Genomic DNA, 18,511 nt, shown 5'->3' on the forward strand with positions numbered 1-18,511 from the left:
TTTACAGCCCAGTTCTGGTTGACATATCCATGTACTGTGTTCATTTTTCTTTATTGTGATGTTATCTACTCTTGCCTTAGTTCTCATTATCCTCATGATGTGAAAAGTTTGACATTTTTCCCCTGTATTTCTAACAATAAACCACATTTTTCCTACATTGAATTTTTAAATTTTAATTAAATTTCTAAGTAAAGTTGAGACTTAAAACTGAGCTTGTTGAAGAGAGGTAATATTTTTTCTTGAATAACAAAGTTAATATAAAACTCCAGGATATTTTTTTCCTTTGTTAATTTCTTCTTTATAAACCTAAACTTGAGAAATCAGTACATACATGAGGTAAGAATTCCTAATAAGCTGATAGTAGTAAATGGAATGTGGTTAAATGAAATAATAAAAAAAGACTGCAAAAGATAAGGAAGGTGTTTAAAAAGGAACAAAGAGCAAGAGGAAAAATAAAAATAGCAAGATGGTAGATTTAAACTTAATCATATGAATAATTACATTAAATGTAAGTGGTCTAAAATTGAAACTCTAAAACTTTCCAATTAAAACACAGCTTGTTAGGGGCACCTGACTGCCTCAGTTGGTGGAGCATATGACTCTTGATCTTGGGGGTGTGAATTTGAGCCCCACATTGAGTGTAGAGATTAAAATCTTATGGGTACCCTCTGTCTCTCACTCTCAAAAATAAATAAACATAAAAAGACAAAACTATCAAAGCTCACTTAAGAAGTAGGTAACCTGGGGTGCCTGGCTTGCTCAATCAATATAGTGTGTGACTCTTGATCTCAGGGTCATAAGTTCAAGCCCCACGTTGGGTGTAGAACTTACTTAAAAAAAAAAAAAAAGTAGATACCCTGAATAGCTATGAGTAAACTCATTTGCTGGGTTAGGTGCAGAAAAGATGGAAAGTGCAGTGCTTGACACATTTATGATAGAGAAAAACAATAATTTTTTTCTCCTATTTTTGAGTTTTATCACAATTTTTTCTGGAAGCAAGGAGTGAAGTTTTCCTTATATTCTATTAATATGAAAACTATTGCTTTAATTCCTTGGGAGCTGCAAAGCACACAAATCACTCATCTTAGCTACTGCCATTGCTTGGACTAGAACCAGTTAAATGTGATACTCATTCTTAAAATGTATGATCAAAGGACAATTGGAAATAATGTGAATTAAGTATTAGCCTCATAAATAAGCACTGTAGATGATTATATGTAAAAGTATTATTAGCCCCATTTTGTATGTAAGGCAAGTCCATAGTAAAGTAACAAAGTCTATGATGGCACAGCTAGTAAGTTCCAGAGTTAAATTTTTGACCCAGGTCTGACTCCATAGTAACCACTATATTACATTAGCTATCATGTTGGTATGTGATAAGTAGTATAAGATGCCATAGAATTATTCTTTTCGATATTTTCTCAGAACTATCTAATTATGCTTGAAGTAAACTGTAAGGATTTTTAAAAATCTAAATTATGGCATGTAATATTTAATGAAAAACAACAAATAGTGAATATAGTAATTTTTCTGTATTCCTGTACTTTGTTTTGCTTTTAAAGTTTATTTAATTTAGAGAGCTAGAGAGAGAACACACACGTGCACATGGGGCAGAGAGATAGGGAGAGAGAGAATCCCAGGCAGACTCTGTGCTATCAGACTGTCAGCATGGAGCCTGACACGGGGGCTCAACGTGAGACTCAAGTTGGGGCTCATGGTTGGGAACCATGAGATCATGACCTGAGTTGAAATCAAGGGTCAGATGCTCAACCGACAGAGCCACCCAGGTGCCCCTGTATCCCTGTACTTTGAAGGAAACTCTATTTTGATACATCTAATGAAAGAGGTTCACACATTTTTAAAAAAGTAACATGAGAGAGCACTTCAGGGGACAAGGTGGTATAGAGAATATATGTAAAGACAAAAACATGGAAAGAATAGGAACTTAACCATGTGAGTGGTTAATATGATAGAAGAAAAAATTAGAAGAAAATGAAAAAGGAAAAGAAGGGTTTGCAGGATATTGGCATGATGGAAGCAGTAGAAACAAGCAGAACTTAGTGTTCAATATATATTTACAGCCATGGGGTGTATTTACAGTCATCCACTTGCTGCTTCCATCAAATGTAGATTTTAATGATACTGTGGAAATGAAGATGCTATATATTGGGTTTTAAAGGAAATGCAGTCTGATATTAATGTAAATTTGTTTAACTTCATAGAGAGAGGATATTGGCAAGGCCTGCTTAATTAGGAGCTAGAGAGAAGTATTCCGGTAAAAATAATTTCAGTGCTATCCTTGATTCTTCTCCTTCTCTTCCCTATTTCTGATATTTACCATTTTTCTTTTAAAAAGTTGGTTATCAGATTATAGATTCATTTTCTAACATGATGGTCCCCCAAATGGAATATACATAACTCAGGGAATGTGCAAGACCATCTACTGGGGAGAGAAAACATTTAAGCTTACATACGTATTTTTTCTTTTTTTTTTTAAAGGTATATGCAGCTTTATGTTTATTGCAGCATCATTTAAGCTTACATATATTTTTTCATATTTAATAAAAATGAATTCAATTTTACTAATGTTTATTGTACAGATTGACAGTGGGATTTCCTCTCATTTTGTGGATTTCAAGTGGAATCCAATGTTCCATTGTTCCAAGCTAACATGCAGTGTATACACTGTGCCCTTGGTTTCAGGAGTAGATTCCCATGATTCATCACTTACATACAATATTCAGCGCTCATCCAACAAGTGCCCTCCTCAATGCCCATCACCCATTTTCTCCTCCTCCCTCACCCCCCCCCCTTCAACCCTCAGGTTGTTCTCTGTATTTAACAGTCTCTTATGATTTGCTTCCTTCTCTGTTTGAAACTATTTTCCCCCTTCTCTTCCCCTATGGTCTGTTAAGTCTCTCAAATTCCACATATGAGTGAAAACATATGATATCTGTCTTCCTCTGACTGACTTATTTCACTTAGCTTAATACTCTCCAGTTCTATCCATGTTGCTGCAAATGGCAAGATTTCATTCTTATTCATCGCCAAGTAGTATTCCATTGTATATACATACCACATCTTTATCCATTCATCAGTTGCTGGACATTAGGACTTTTCCCATAATTTGGTAATTGTTGATAGTGCTGCTATAAACACTAAGGTACATGCGCCCCTATGAATCAGCACTCCTGTATCCTTTGGATAAATTCCTAGTAGTGCTATTGCTGGGTCATAGGGTAATTCTATTTTTAATTTTTTTGAGGAACCTCTACACTGTTTCTGCACCAGTTTGCATTCCCACCAACAGTGCAAGAAGGTTCCTGTTTCTTCACATCCTCACCAACATCTGTTGTTGCTACTCTAGCTGGTGTGAGGTGGTATCTCAATGTGGTTTTGATTTGTATTTCCCTGATGATGACTGATCTTTTCATGTGTCTGTTGGCCATCGGGATGTCTTCTTTGGAAAAGTGTCTATCCATGTCTTCTGCCCATTTCTTCACTGGATTATTTGTTTTTTGGGTGTTGAGTTTGATATTTTCTGTATAGATTTTGGATACTAACGCTTTATCTGATATGTCATTTGCAAATTCTTCTCTCATTCCATTGGTTACCTTTTAGTTTTGTTGATTGTTTCCTTTTCTGTGCAGAAGCTTTTTATCTTGATGAGGTCCCAATAGTTCATTTTTGCTTTTATTTTCCCTGCCTTTGGAGATGTGTTGAGTAAGAAGTTGCTGCAGCTGAGGTCAAAGATGTTGTTGCCTATTTTCTACTCTAGGGTTTTGATGGTTTCCTGTCTCATATCTAGGTCTTTCATCTATTTTGAGTTTATTTTTGTGTATGGTATAAGAAGGTGGTCCAGTTTCATTCTTCTTTACGTTGCTGTCTAGTTCTCCCAGCACCACTTGCTAAAGAGACTGGTTTTTTTCCATTGGATACTCTTTCCTGCTTTGTCAAAGATTAGTTGGCCATACATTTGTGGGTCCATTTCTGGATTCTCTATTCTATTCCATCAGTCTGTGTATCTGTTGTTGTGCCAATACCACACTGCCTTGATGATTATAGTTTCATAGTAGAGGTTAGAGTCCAGGATTGTGATGCCTTCTGCCTTGTTTTTCTTTTTCAACATTACTTTGGCTATTCAGGGTCTTTAGTGGCTCCATACAAATTTTAGGATTGTTTGTTCCAGCTCTGAGAAGAATGCCAGTGCAATTTTTATTAGGATTGCATTGAATATTTAGATTGCATTGGGTAGTATTGACATTTTAACAATATTTGTTCTTCCAATCCATGAGCATGGAATGTTTTTTCCATTTCTTTGTGTCTTCGTCAATTTCTTTCATAAGTCAGGATAGAAGGAACATACTGCAATGTCATAAAAGCCATGTATGAAAGACCCACAGCTAATATCATCCTCACTGGGGAAAAACTGAGAGCTTTTCCCCTGAGATCAGGAACATGACAGGGATGTCCACTCTCACCATTGTTTTTAACATAGTGTTGGAAGTCCTAGCCTCAGCAATCACAAAACAAAATGAAATAAAAGGAATCCAAATTGGCAAAGAAGCAGTCGAACTTACACTTTTTGCAGATGACATACATGATAATCTACATGGAAAACCTGAGAGACTCCACCAAAAAGCTGCTAGAACTGATATATGAATTCAGCAAAGTCACAGGATATAAAATCAGTGTATAGAAATTGGTTGCATTTCTATACACCAATAATGAAGCAATAGAAAGAGAAATCAAGAAAACGATCCCATTTACAATTGCACCAAGAATCCTAAAATACCTAGGAACAAACCTAACCAAAGATGTAAAAGATCTGTATGCTGAAAAGTAAATAAGCTGTCTTAAAGGGGAAGTGGGAGTTCTACCCTTCAAAGCAGAAATAAAGGAACTTTTCAGCAAATTGTTACAGACTGTACTTGGTATGTGCTTGGCTTGTGGAATTTATTATCAATTAACTAGTTTTAACTAAACTAATCTTCAAGAAGTAGCTAAGTGGCTTAGAAAGATTTTCACAAAGACATTGCTGATTGAAGCTAATACCAATAATGCAAAAACAAGCAAACAAAAAGAAAATAACAGAGCTATGAACCCTGCCAGCATCATTACTAGGTAAATACAATGATCTAGTCATGAAAAAAGTCAACCAAAAAAAAAATCAAGAAGACCAAAATATGAACTTGGACCCACTATCAGTACAATGAACCCTGCCCTAAGAGCACACTGATCTGAAAAAGAGAGAGACAGAGAGAGAGAGACAGAGAGAGAGAGACAGAGAGAGAAGGAGGCAAACCATAAGAGACTCTTAACTCTAGAGAACAAAATGAGGGTTGCTGGAGGGGACGTGAGTGGGGAGTGGGCTAATATTACACTATATGTTAACTAAGTAGAATTTAAATAAAAACTTGAAACATAAAAAAAAGGAAAACAGAGTACATTGATCTGCTATATTAACTCATGATAGCATGTAGTCATCAGGATAAGCAAATATTTTAAAATATGTTTAATCTTTGTCTTACCTTTAACTTCTATGTTTGTGTATTTTTTTAATATTTATGTTATTTTTGACAGAGAGAGAGCGTGCTTGATAGTGAGTAGGAGAGGGGCATAGAAGGGGGCGAAAGAGAATCTGAAGCAGGTTCTGCTCTGATGGCAGGGAGCCTGACATGGGGATCCAACTCATGAACCATGAGATCACTACCTGAGTCTGACACCCAACTGAACCACACAGGCACCCCTGTTTGTGTATGTTGAATGTACATAGATGATAATATTTACATATTACATATAAAATGCTAAGACAAAGATTGGAATTTAATGTGATTTCTCCTCATAAGAGTGTTGTTATTAAAAAATAGCATTCAGGGGCTCCTGGGTGGTTCAGTAGGTTGAGCATCTGACTCTGGCTGAGGTCATGATTTTATGGTTCATGGGGTTGAGCCTCTGTGCTGACAGCTCAGAGTGTGGAGCCTGCTTTGGATTCTGTGTCTCCTCTGCTCCTCCCCCAATCATGCTCTGTCTCTTTATCTCTCAGAAAATAAACAATAAGGAAAATTGTTTTAATAGCATTCAAAAAACTCATCAGAATTTTTAAAGCATTTTTTTCAATTTATAGTTTATAACATAAAACCCAGGTAGTATACAACAAAAATTAAATGTTATTCATGGTACCTGTCATTCAGTTGGCAACAGGAGTTTCAAAATTTGATATAATCCTTGTGGGTCCTCAAAATCCCCAAAGTTGCCAGGTATTCAAATTCAAATTTTATGCTAATAAGAGTGGAATCCTCAGTGAGTTCTGGTTTACCTCCAACAACAATTTGTGAGGTAGTGGAGAGAAGGCTTGGAAATTTGTTTGTGTTTTGGGTTTTTTGGCTTCAAAAAGATTTTTGTGAAAAAAAAAAAATAATTAAAAAAAAAAGATTTTTGTGGGATGCTTGGGTGGCTCAGGTAGTTAAGTGTCTGACTCTTGGTTTTGGCTCAGGTCATGATCTCCCGGTTAATGGGTTCCAGCCCCACATGGGGGTTGGATTCTCTCTCTTCCTGTCTCTCTACCCCTCTCCTCTCTGCTCTCTCTCTCTCAAAATTTATAAATAAACATAAAAACAATTTTTTGTTGTTTTAGGTTGGAAAATCAGCTTCAGAAACTAAAAGACTAGAACACCAATGGAAATTGCATTTACTTGCCAATGACTCTATCAGAAAGGATCTACTTCAAAAAGAAGTTTTACCTTAATTTTATATATTATGTTATATATAAAAGTACATATTAATATTTTATTGTTATGTTGTATTATATTATTAAATATTATAAATATTATACATATAATAAACTATATTCAAAATGCTAACTCAGATAAAGATTAAATTGGTAAATGCCATATATTGTCTTAGATTGAATTACCTTTCATACGCATAATTTAAAACATAGCTTTATAGCTATTTTTTAAAAAGACAAAAACCCTTGTCTTAAGTCTGTGTATTTTTCTGTTTAATTTCACATGCAAAAAAAAAATGAAGTAACTTTTGAAATGTGGCCTCAAATTACAAAACTGAAAAGAATTTTGGTCATTGCTAAAGTCTTATGTTTCTGGGAATCTATTACAAAATAAGAACGCTATGTACACTTAAAAAGTAAATCAGGTTTTGTGCCATTTGGAAAAGTCATACATTTTCATTCTGTGTTTTACAGCTAAAAGAGTATTTCTTTTTTAAAGCAAACTCTATCCCCAACATAGGGTTCCAACAACCCTAAGATCAAGAGTTCATGCTCTACCGACTGAGCCAGCCAGGCACTCTAAGAATTAGTTTTAATAATGTTCCAAACAATGCTCTTCAAAGCAAGTTATAGTTAAAAAGAAATATTTTGTCCGGAGGCTTGTAGTGCCTGGCTGGCTAAGAATTAAGAAAGGAATGTTTGCAGCCTGGGAAACAGCTGGTTGAGAAGCAGCAAAGCAGACCAGGAAAACCGGGTCTCCTTTGAAATGTCAAGGCTGAAAACAGCCAGACCTTGCTTGTGGATCAGCATGTTTTCTTTCCCACTCTGTAAATGCTTAATCTAAACTAGTAAAACAATTCCCTTCCTCTGACTATACACTGCCCCCTCACGTTCGGCTCGGCTCACCAGCCTGTAAGTCACTACCCTGATTGTACTTATCGCCCGATAATTTGTGATTATGCTTTGCTCCTGCTTTGAAACTACACGTTCCTTTCCCCTGCACCCTTCAAGAAGTACTGATAAGATTGTCAATAAAAACCGGAGACTGAGCTTTGCTTGGGACCATGGCCACTAGAACGCTTGGTTTCCTCATTTTCTCCTTTCTCTGATTCAGGAGTCTGGAGTAATGTCATTCGTCGTCCCAGGGTTTACTGGTCAAACCCAGCATTTGGTGACCCCGACCTGGTTCGTGGCAGCGACGATTTGACGGCGGAACCCTTGAAGAAGGCAAACTGAAACTACTGCGCAGTAAGTCATCCAAGCGTGCTTAGGTTATCTGATTTCCAGGGCATTGTTCGGGCTTGGGTTTCTTAAGATGGAACAGAACTCTGCTGAACAAAAACATCACATCAAAGTTCTCTGACAGCCGTTAAAAGCTAGCAGAGCAACGGTTACTGAGGTTCAACTTCAGAGCCTTTTAAAAAGTGTTACTGAGGGGCGCCTGGGTGGCGCAGTCGGTTAAGCGTCCGACTTCAGCCAGGTCACGATCTCGCGGTCCGTGAGTTCGAGCCCCGCGTGGGGCTCTGGGCTGATGGCTTGGAGCCTGCTTCCCATTCTGTGTCTCCCTCTCTCTCTGCCCCTCCCCCGTTCATGCTCTGTCTCTCTCTGTCCCAAAAATAAATAAACGTTGAAAAAAAAAATTAAAAAAAAAAAGTGTTACTGAAAGCAATCCTTGGTTTCCTGATAGAGGAACTCTAGACCTTGAAGTAAGGGAGAGAGTTGGTAAAAATTTTAAAAGATGTCATGAACAAGGTACTCTTCCCTTTACGATGTGGGGAGTAATTAGAGCAGCCTTAGTCCCTTTACATACTGAACAATCTACTGATCCTACAATTGCTTTCTCTAAGGAAGCTCCTCTAAAAGTTCCTATGGACGGGGACAATCTCCCACCTCCTCCTATTTGATTGGGAGCCATACCGCACCCCACCACCCCCACCCTTGTCCACTACTTCCAATGCAAACATTCCTTTCTTAAATCTTAACTAGCCAGGCTTTATGAGCCTCCACAATTTTGCTTTTGGATTTTTACCAATTAGAGTATTTGTAAATTAATTAAATCTCATTATAAATAAAGCATTTAGTACCGTATGTTCCACCTATGCTAATTTTAATTACTCAGTTCCCAAACTGAATTTGGAAATAATAAGAGCATTAAACCTACATTTTTCTGCTGAGTTGGTAATAAGCCAAACATCCTTCCAAATTTAGTTATTTAAAATGTTAACTAATAGAATTTAAATTAAAATTTAGGGGAAAAATTAAATTAGTCAGACATTTTTACCTTATTGTAAAAGAGCAAAGAGATTGGAAAAAAATTTGCACTATACATGTTTTTAAAACTTTTATATTTGTTTTATTTATTTAAGTAATCTCTATACCCACCGTGGGGCTTGAACTCACAACTCAGAGATCAAGTGTACACATCTCCAACTGAGCTAGCCAGGTGCCCCTGCATTATACATTTAAATGAATACAACAATTAAGTGAATGTTGTGTGATTATAGCTATTCTTGTGCTGTATGTATGTATATTTTATTTCATTTATTCTCTTGCTACAAAATTTCCATGGGAAATACTGACTGTTCAGGAACATAGTACTGAAGGCCAACTTTGTGGTTCATAATAACCATAGCAATAACTGTCCTAAAAATAAAGAATGCCTGTGTCAGTGCAGGTGGGATCATTTTACTGAGAAAGAATCAGGTTCACAGGTGGTGGTAGCATCTGGACCTGGGAATCCCATGTCATAGTAACATAATACTAAAGCATGAGGGTTTAACACAGATATACAGTCTTAGAATTATATCTTATATGCAGACCAGACTTTCTAGTGAAACATATAATTAAAACTGAAACTGTATCTGTAGATGCTAGATAAGTTCTAACAAGGAAACATGTCACAATTCATATATTTACAATACAGGGATTAAACTCAAGGTATTAATTCCTTAATACATTATCTGTAAATGCTTCCTTATATTTGATTTGGGTTAATCAGCAATTATAAGTCTAATCTATCAATTTCTACATTTATAAGAAAATGAATGAAATCTTTTATAGCCTAAACCCTGTACATACTTTTATTATAGCACTTATAATGCATCATAATTATTCATTTCGTTGTCCGACTCCCTTATTAAACTATGGCCTCCTTGAAGACAGGGACTATACCTATGTGATAGGTGTTTAGGAAGTGTCTGTTGAATGAATAAATTCATTAGATGTCTAAAAATATAAGTGAGGTGACAGAAATGATTTGTCACAGATAAACACTTCATTTATGAATCTATAAATGTTTAGGGAATGAAGAATTGGGGAGACTCCTATATTTTCCAATGTCTAAGAGGCTTCCAGGATTCCAACTGCCTATCAGAAAACTGACCTTATTTACAAAAATGTTGTGATGGTGACCTGGGCATGTATTCTGGGATTGGATGGCCCTTCCCCAAACCCATGGCAAGGATATTAGAACTGAGTTAGGCCTAAGCTTTTTGACACATGCTGTATAACCTTTTCTTATTTGTTGAGTTGGTGATACAAATACCATCAGAGGTTGTGACCAATTTCTGCTGAATGCAACCAATTATTCTATGGCTATTGCAAGCAATAAACATTTCTCCTTCAACACATTGGTCATTTGTTTTGTTTTGTCAAAATTACAAGGAAAAGAACTCCTGAGTGCAAATAATGGGGCATTCTTGCCCAACCTTTCTCCAAGATCCAAGTCAAGGAGGTCCATGGAGTTGCAACAACAAAAGAGGCAGACATTTCAGTTTCTTTTCTTTGTATTCTATTCATTCACTTAAATATTTAGTGAATTATTTAATTACTTAAGTACACACATGCACACACACACACACACACACACCCCACATCGTCTTTAACCATTTACCTGCTAATGGACACTTAGGTTGTTTCCACATGTTGGCTATTGTAAATAACGCTGCAATGAACATGGGGGTGCAGACATCTTTTCAAGTTGTGTTTTCATTTTCTTCAGATAAATACAAGGAGAATTGCTGGATTATATGGTAGTTCTACTTGTAGTTTTTTGAGGAAATCTCCATACTGTTTTCCATAGTGGCTGCACCAATTTATATTCCCACCAGCAGTGTAAATGGGTTCCCTTTTCTCCACACCTCACCAACACTTATTACCTTTAGTCTTTTTGATAATAGTTAGTCTGACAGATATGAGGTGACATATCATTGTGGTTTTTATTTGCATTTCCCTGATGATTTAGCAATGTTGGGCATCTTTTCATGTATCTGTATGTTTTCTTTAAAAAATGTCTATTCATCAATTTTGCTTTTTAAATGAAGAGTATAAATTCTCATTGAAACTTCTTTTTTTTTTTTTTGATGGAAAGAGAGAGAGAGAGAAAGAGAGAGAGAGTGAGCTGGGGAGGGGCAGAATGAGAGGAAGAGAGAGAGAATCTTAAGCAGGCTCCACACCCAGCACAGAGCCCCACACGGGGCTTGGTCTTAATGATCATGAGATCATGACCTGAGTTGAAATCAAGAGTCAGGACACTTAGGGGCACCCGGGTGGCTCAGTAAGTTGAGCATCTGACTTCAGCTCAAGTCATAATCTTGTGGTTCATGGGTTCGAACCCCACATGGGGCTTTGTACTGACAGCTCAGAGCTTGCAGCCCACTTCAGATTCTGTGTCACCCTCTCTCTCTGCCCCTCCCCCACTTGCGCTCTGTCTCTCTCCCAAAAATAAACATTAAAAAAATTAAAAAAAAATTAGTCGGGACATTTAACCAAATGAGCCATCCAGGCACCCATTTAAACTTCTTATACATAGTTTTATCTATTCTCTAAGCCACAAATCACATAGGTTTAGCTGCAGTGCCATAAGAGTTCCAAAGCTCACCATTTAGCAACTTGTTGCAGCCCTAGGCTATAGTCTATATTCTCTGATTTCCCACATTCCTTTTCACTCTTTGTCTTACTGGAACCAAATGTCTACCAAAATAAAAATAAAGTTGTGTTCCAGAACTTCTTTTATCTTAGCCTTCTTTGGGACTACTAAAGCTGCACTACCCATTCTGGTTTATTTTAGGGTTGTACATATAAGCCACATGTGACTCTATATAGATACTTAAGCATTGTTTATATAGCAGAAGCATGACCAAATGTTTTTAACAAAGAGCAATATGATCAGAAATCCATGTATCTAGGTTAATTTTTTAATGACAGCTATTAAAGCAAACAATCCAACAAAAATTAGTTTTTGCAGTAATACAGAAGATGTCCAAAAATACTTTATTGAACTTTATTTATATAAAGCATCTTATTATAGAGTTAGCATTTGTGTCAATAGCACTAGTAATTATTGCTTAATTTTGATTGAGGCAGTAAGAATATGAGCTATTTCTCATAAAGCATAGTTGATGTGAAGGCACATTTCAATTAAGGCTCCAGATTTAATAACAAATATGATTGAAATTCTCAGCTTTCAACTTGATAAAACTTTCATAATACCCAGATAGATGCCAACATTACCTAGAGTTTGGCCACATGGTCAGAAAGTTTAAATTATATTTGGAAAAATTAAAAAGAATTTTTTAATGTTTATTTATTTTTGAGAGAGAGAGAGAGCATGTGTGAACAAGGAAGGGGCAGAGAGAAAGGGAGACAGAGAATCCAAAGCAGGCTCCATGCTGTCAGCACAAAGCCCGATGTGGGGCTTGAACTTATGAACCGTGAGATCATGACCTGAGCCAAAATGAGAGTTGGGCGCATAACCAACTGAGCCACCCAGGTGCCCCAGAAATTTTATTCAATTGAGATATAATTGATATATAACATCATATTTATTTTAAGTGTATAATATAATGATTTAATATATGTATATATTGCAAAATGATTACCAGAAAAATTTTGTTAACATCCATCACCTTACACAATTTTTTTTCTTGTGATGAGAAATTTTAAGATATATTTTTTCAAATTTCCTGGAAGATTTTCATTTTCCTGATAGGAATGGTGGTTAGCCTATCTGGTCCTGAGGGGCAGAGGACATTTACCAAATCAGGTCTGGAAGAGTGTTGAAAGCCAAAGCCAAAAAATCCTGTCCAAATGAATTGTGCAAGTTAAAAGGATGTGAGCATAGATTAAAATTCAAGGGGACCACCAATCCAGGCAGGCAAAGAAAATAAATGGAAGAATTCTGAGCAGTAAAATGGAAGCTGTCTAGATGAAAGCTGGTGACAGCTGGTATTATCTGAGGCTGGATCTCACATTTTAGGGCCGATCTGATTCATTTAAAGGTCTAGAATGGAGGAGACACTAAACTTCATATTCTGGCAATGTTCTAGAAATATTATGTCATTAGCTCAGTCAGGGAGCTAAGGGAAAGTTATGGGACAAATTGACAGGTTAGTCATATCCACAGGCATCTCACTGGTTGTAAGAAATTTATCATGTTATTTTGTGTAGTTTTATCATATTTCTTGTAGTTGGGATTCATTGATTCTATTAATTGATGGCTGTCCTCATTATGCGTTGTATTTCCCTGGTTCTTTGCATTTTTGTAATTTTTAAATTAAATGTCAGGCATTGTGAACTTTACCTTGTTGGGTGCTAGATATTTTTGTATTCTTATAAGTAAATTTGAGCTTTGTCCTGAGATGCAAATTATTTATAAACAGTTGAATCTTTTTCAGTCTTGCTCTTAAGTTATATGAATCTAGAGTAGCTTTGAGTGTAGGGCTGATTTTCTTCCACTACTCAGTGATCCATGAATTATAAGATTTTCCACTGTCTGGTGCAAACTTGAATCATTCTTGGCCCTGGATGAACTTTGAGAATTGTTTCCTCTGCTTCTTTTGGGTAGTTTTCCCCCACACTTGGATGGTTTCTTCCCTCATGCACACTGATTAATAGTTAGCTGGATATTTAAGGGGGACCCCGTGAAGATCCTTAGAGCTGTCTCTCTGTTCATTACTCTCACCTCTGATACTATGCTCTGCAAACTCTAGCCACTTAGCCTCCTAGGACTGTGTCTCCTCAATTTAAGGAGATGACTAGGTTTTGCCTGAGTTCTCTGTCCCTGTGCCACAACCTGGAAAATCTTTCCAGGCAAGAATCTAGGAGAATCATAGGGCTCACCTCTCTCAAGGATCACTGTCCTGCACTGTTTGATGTTCAATGTCTGAAAACTGTTGTTTCATATATTTTGTTGATCTGTTGTTTCAGACAAGGGGGTACTGTAGGCCTTGTTACTACATCTTGCCGAAGAAGAATTTATAAAGTGAATAGAACCACCAGTGGTTGTTATGAACTGCATCTGAACTTCTCCCCATCTTAAGATTTACAAGATATTATATTTGCAAAGAATAAGGCAGTCTCAGAAACATTATTCATCCATTCAACAAACATTTGAACACTATGATAGAGATGGCTAACAGTCTACCAAAAATTCACTCTCTTTCCATATTATAGACTTGTCCTTGGGAAGTGGCTGCCAGCTCAGGGACGAGGGTTTTCCAGACACCCCTACCCTCTACCCATACACATACACATATTGCTTCTCAGTATGGCCATATGTTTAGTTTTCACTAGTGGAATGTATGTGAAAATGAGATGTGTCATTTCTATGACAGGATTTTAAGAAGCAGGTATGCCTTCTTCACACTCTTTCCCCTTCTGCTGACTGAATGCTGAGGATAACAAATCCCTTGGGAATGATGAAGCCAAAACATGAAGCGTTTCATTCCCTGAAATCACTGTTAGCTGCCTGCCAGGAATACCTGCATTGTTTAGGTAGGTGATGACAAAAGAAATTTCTATTATATTAAACTACTGCTATTTTTGGGCTACTTTGTTAACGCAGTGAGTGTTACCCAGCTAATACAGGGACCTACTATAAGCCAAGCACTGTACTAAGTGCTGGATGTATAGTGAGAAACAAGAGTCTTGGTCCCTGGCTCATGGATCTTAAAGGTTATTCACAAAGGATGATAATAAATAAGAAAAGAAATAAATATATACAGTGACACCCTGCAAAGCACCTCACTGGTTCCTGTCTTCCCAGTAGAATGTATCTTGCTTTTTAATATCCAAACTTCAGAAGAATATATTTTTCCCTTGATATGGTGTTTTGTGACTAATGTTTGTGTAGGAAATGTTTATATTTATATTCTCCCCCAAACTCAATAATACAACATTTTAAAACAAAATGATGTGTATGAAATATCTTGTATTGCATTCCAAATACAATTGGTAGAATATCAGAATCTCATATAGATATTTTCCCAACTTTTAATTTTCAAATATTTCAAATCTGAAAAACAGAAAAGTTTAAAGAATACACACGTGCGCGCGCGCACACACACACACACACACACACACACACTTCATCTAGAGTCCCCAGTGGTAACATTAGCCACATTTGTTATTTCTGTCTTTCTAAACCTTCAGACACATGGGTGTGTGTGCACACACACGCGCTTTGCTAACCCATTTGAAAGTAACTTGCAGGGGCGCCTGGGTGGCTCAGTCGGTTGAGCGTCCGACTTCGGCTCAGGTCACGATCTCACGATCTCACAGTTCGTGAGTTCAAGCCCCGCATCCGGCTCTGGGCTGATGGCTTAGAGCCTGGAGCCTGCTTCCGATTCTGTGTCTCCCTCTCTCTCTGCCCCTCCCCCATTCATGCTCTGTCTCTCTCTGTCTCAGAAATGAATAAACATTAAAAAAAAATTAAAAAAATAAAAGAAAGTAACTTGCAGGCACAATGATACTTTATCCCTAAATTCTTCAGTATTTATCTCCTATGAACAAGAACATTTTCCTACATGATTGTAATACCACCATCACACCCAAGAAATTTAATGGAAATATATAATATCATCTAATATACAGCCTATGTTAAAATCCCTCCATTTGTCTGTAGCTGATTATTACTAACTTACTTATTATCTCTATATCTCCACAATAATTCTTCTGCCTCCTGTCCCCCAATATTTATAAATCCTCTCCAAAACTAAACCAATCCTAACTTGATCCATAGACTCAGTGCAATTTCAAGCAAAATCCCAGCAAATTACTTTATGGATATTGACAAGCTGATTCTAAAGTTCATATGGAGAGGCAAAAGACCCAGAATAGCCAACATAATCCTGAAGAGGAACAGAGTTGGGGGGCTGATGTTATGACTCCAAGACTTACTATAAAGCCACAGTAATCAATATAATATGGTATTGGCAATAGACAAATAGATCAGCATAACAGAATAGAGGGCACAGAAATAGACCCTCATAAATATAGTCAACTGATTTTTGACAAAGGACCAAGCATAATGCAATAGAGCAAAGACAGTCTCTTCAACAGATGGTGCTGGAACAATTGGACATACATATGCAAAAAAATTTAATCTAAACACAGATTTTACACCGTTCACAAAATTAACTCAAGATGGACCAGGGACTTAAATGTAAAATGCAAAACTATAAAACTCCTAGAAGATAACATCAGATAAAACCTAAGCACACCTGGGTTTGGCAATCATTTTTAGATATGAGACCACAGGCATAATTTATGAAATAAATAAATGATAATATGAACTTCATTTAAATGAAAAGTTTCTGCTCTGTGACAGACAATATCAAGAGAGAAGTCACAGACTGTGAGAAAATATTTGCAAAGATATATCTGATAAAGGACTGTTATATACAAAATAGAAAAAGAGGGGCGCCTGGGTGGCTCATTCAGTTAAGTGTCTGACTTAGGCTCAGGTCATGATCTTGCCATTCCCAGTTTGAGCCCCATGTCAGGCTCTGAGCTATCAGCACAGGAGTCTGCTTCAGATTCTGTGTGTGTGTCTCTCTCTGCCCCTCCCCTCCTCATTCTCTGTCTCTCTTTCTCTCTCTCTCTCAAAAATGAATAAATGTTAAAAATTTTTTAAAAATTCAAAATATAAAAAGAAATCTTAAAACTCAATAAGAACAACCTCATTTAAAAATGGGTGTGGTCCTGAGAGGGGTGGGGCCAAGATGGCAGAGCAGCATGGAAGTTCTCAGCTTCCCTCCTACCTGAAATGCAGCTAGATTGGTACCAAACTATTGTGCACACCTAGGAAATTGATCTGAGGATTAACACAATAATCTGCATAACCTGAGCTGCAGAACTCAGCAGGTACACGGTGTGAAGAAGTGAACTGGGGGAGAGAGAAGCTGTGGAGGGTAGGGAGCTGTTTTTGCAGAGAGAGGACAGAGAAAGGGGGAAGAATGCAGCACAATGGGAGAATACAGGGAAAGCACTCCCCCTGAAAGTAGCTGGAGGGAAAGAGAAAAAGGGGAAGCCCTTACAAGGGACTGAACAAGAAATATGCTCCCCAAAAACATTGACAGGGAGAAAGGAGAGGGTTTCAATACCATTAAGATTCTATAAACATGGGAGTGCAGAGTTAGAAATTCCAGAGCTCACTACCTGGCAGTGCTCTGGTGGGGAGGAAGGGAGAATCCCTAGGAGCAGGCAGTGAGGACCGAGGGGTCTGTAGACCACATGGGGAGAAGTTGTTTCCCTGATTGGAGGGCATTTGGTAGAGGCCATACAGCTTCCCCACAAACAAAGGTCCCAGCAGACATGGGGAACAGCCCATGTCTCAGGACCCCAGACAACAGCCATGTTTGTTGGTATTGGAACAAAGATGCCAGAGTGTGGTGAAACCTGGTGCCATCTGTGTGTTGTGAATTGCCATAATCTCTGAACCTCTGCCACTACACAATTGCATGAACGTTCTCTGGGGCAAGCCAGCACCTGGCCATTGCTCAAAAAGACCCTGCCCCAGAGGGTTGGACTGGATCCAAGCCACAGGGTTCTCAGAAGTGAGGGGTTTGGAAACACAGCCCCATCTGAGATAAAATTCAGGATGGAGGTGCTGCCTGACAGGTGGACATGGACAGTGTAGAAGTAGGGAGTAGATGGAAGCCTGAGACAAAGGAGAGGTGTATGATTGCAGGCCGGTGAGAGCACAGAGTTCCTGTGACAGAAATAGGAAGCTGGGTGATGCCATTTTCAGCTATCCCACTCAGGTGCATAAACATGCATGCTCACCACACTGATCCACTCCAGTAAGCTAAGCAATGCCACCCAGTGGAGAACAGAGCTGTTACACAAAGCCCCACCCAAATGCACCTTCCAAGTGCATGCTGTAGAGGACGACCACAAGTCTCTCCTGTACAGAGTATAGAGTGCTTCATAGTTTCAGTTAAACAGAAAACAGGATGTAACTCAGTTTTCAGTCTGTTTTCAGTTTGTTTGCTGGTTCATCTATTTGTCATTTTGCTTTTTTTGTTTTGTTTTGTTTGCTTTTGTTTACATTGTTTTGTTTTTCTCTTTTTCTCCTTTCTTTTCCTTTTCTTGGATACAGAAAGAGAAAAATTTATTTTTATTTTCCTTTAAAAATTTTTTAAAAATTCTTTTTACTATATTTTTTTATGTTTTAATTTTAAAATTCTTTTTCACTTTCTTCATTTCATTTTATTCTATTGTATACATTTTTTAAAGTCTTTTTTAAATTTTTAAACTTTTTCTCACTTTTTTCCCTTTTTTTCTTTCCCTTTTTTCTCTATCCTATTAAGCTTCTTTCAACAACCAGACCAAAACACACCTAGGATCTAGTTTTCTTTATTTGATTTTTTATGTTGCTTTAGGCTTTAATTTTTTTAATGTTTGTTTATTTTTGAGAGAGAGAGAGAGAGAGAGAGAGAGAGAGACAGAGTGCAAACAGGAGGGGCAGAGAGAGAGGAAGACACAGAATCTGAAGCAGGG

The 18,511-nt window shown here is 37.4% G+C and overlaps 1 protein-coding gene across 1 annotated transcript in view; it reads left to right on the forward strand.

Annotated features, from left to right (window-relative positions):
* Positions 1–7,496: 7,496 nt before the first annotated feature.
* CFLAR (CASP8 and FADD like apoptosis regulator) overlaps positions 7,497–18,511 on the forward strand; it is a 71,451-nt gene continuing 60,436 nt past the window's right edge. Inside the window, exons 1-2 of the mRNA XM_043577460.1 lie at positions 7,497–7,642; positions 7,845–7,978. The gene's annotated coding sequence lies outside the window, so the exon portion shown is untranslated. The remainder of the gene's footprint in view (positions 7,643–7,844; positions 7,979–18,511) is intronic.

Source organism: Prionailurus bengalensis, chromosome C1, assembly GCF_016509475.1.
Source record: "Prionailurus bengalensis isolate Pbe53 chromosome C1, Fcat_Pben_1.1_paternal_pri, whole genome shotgun sequence".
In the NCBI taxonomy this organism is placed as follows: domain Eukaryota; kingdom Metazoa; phylum Chordata; class Mammalia; order Carnivora; family Felidae; genus Prionailurus; species Prionailurus bengalensis.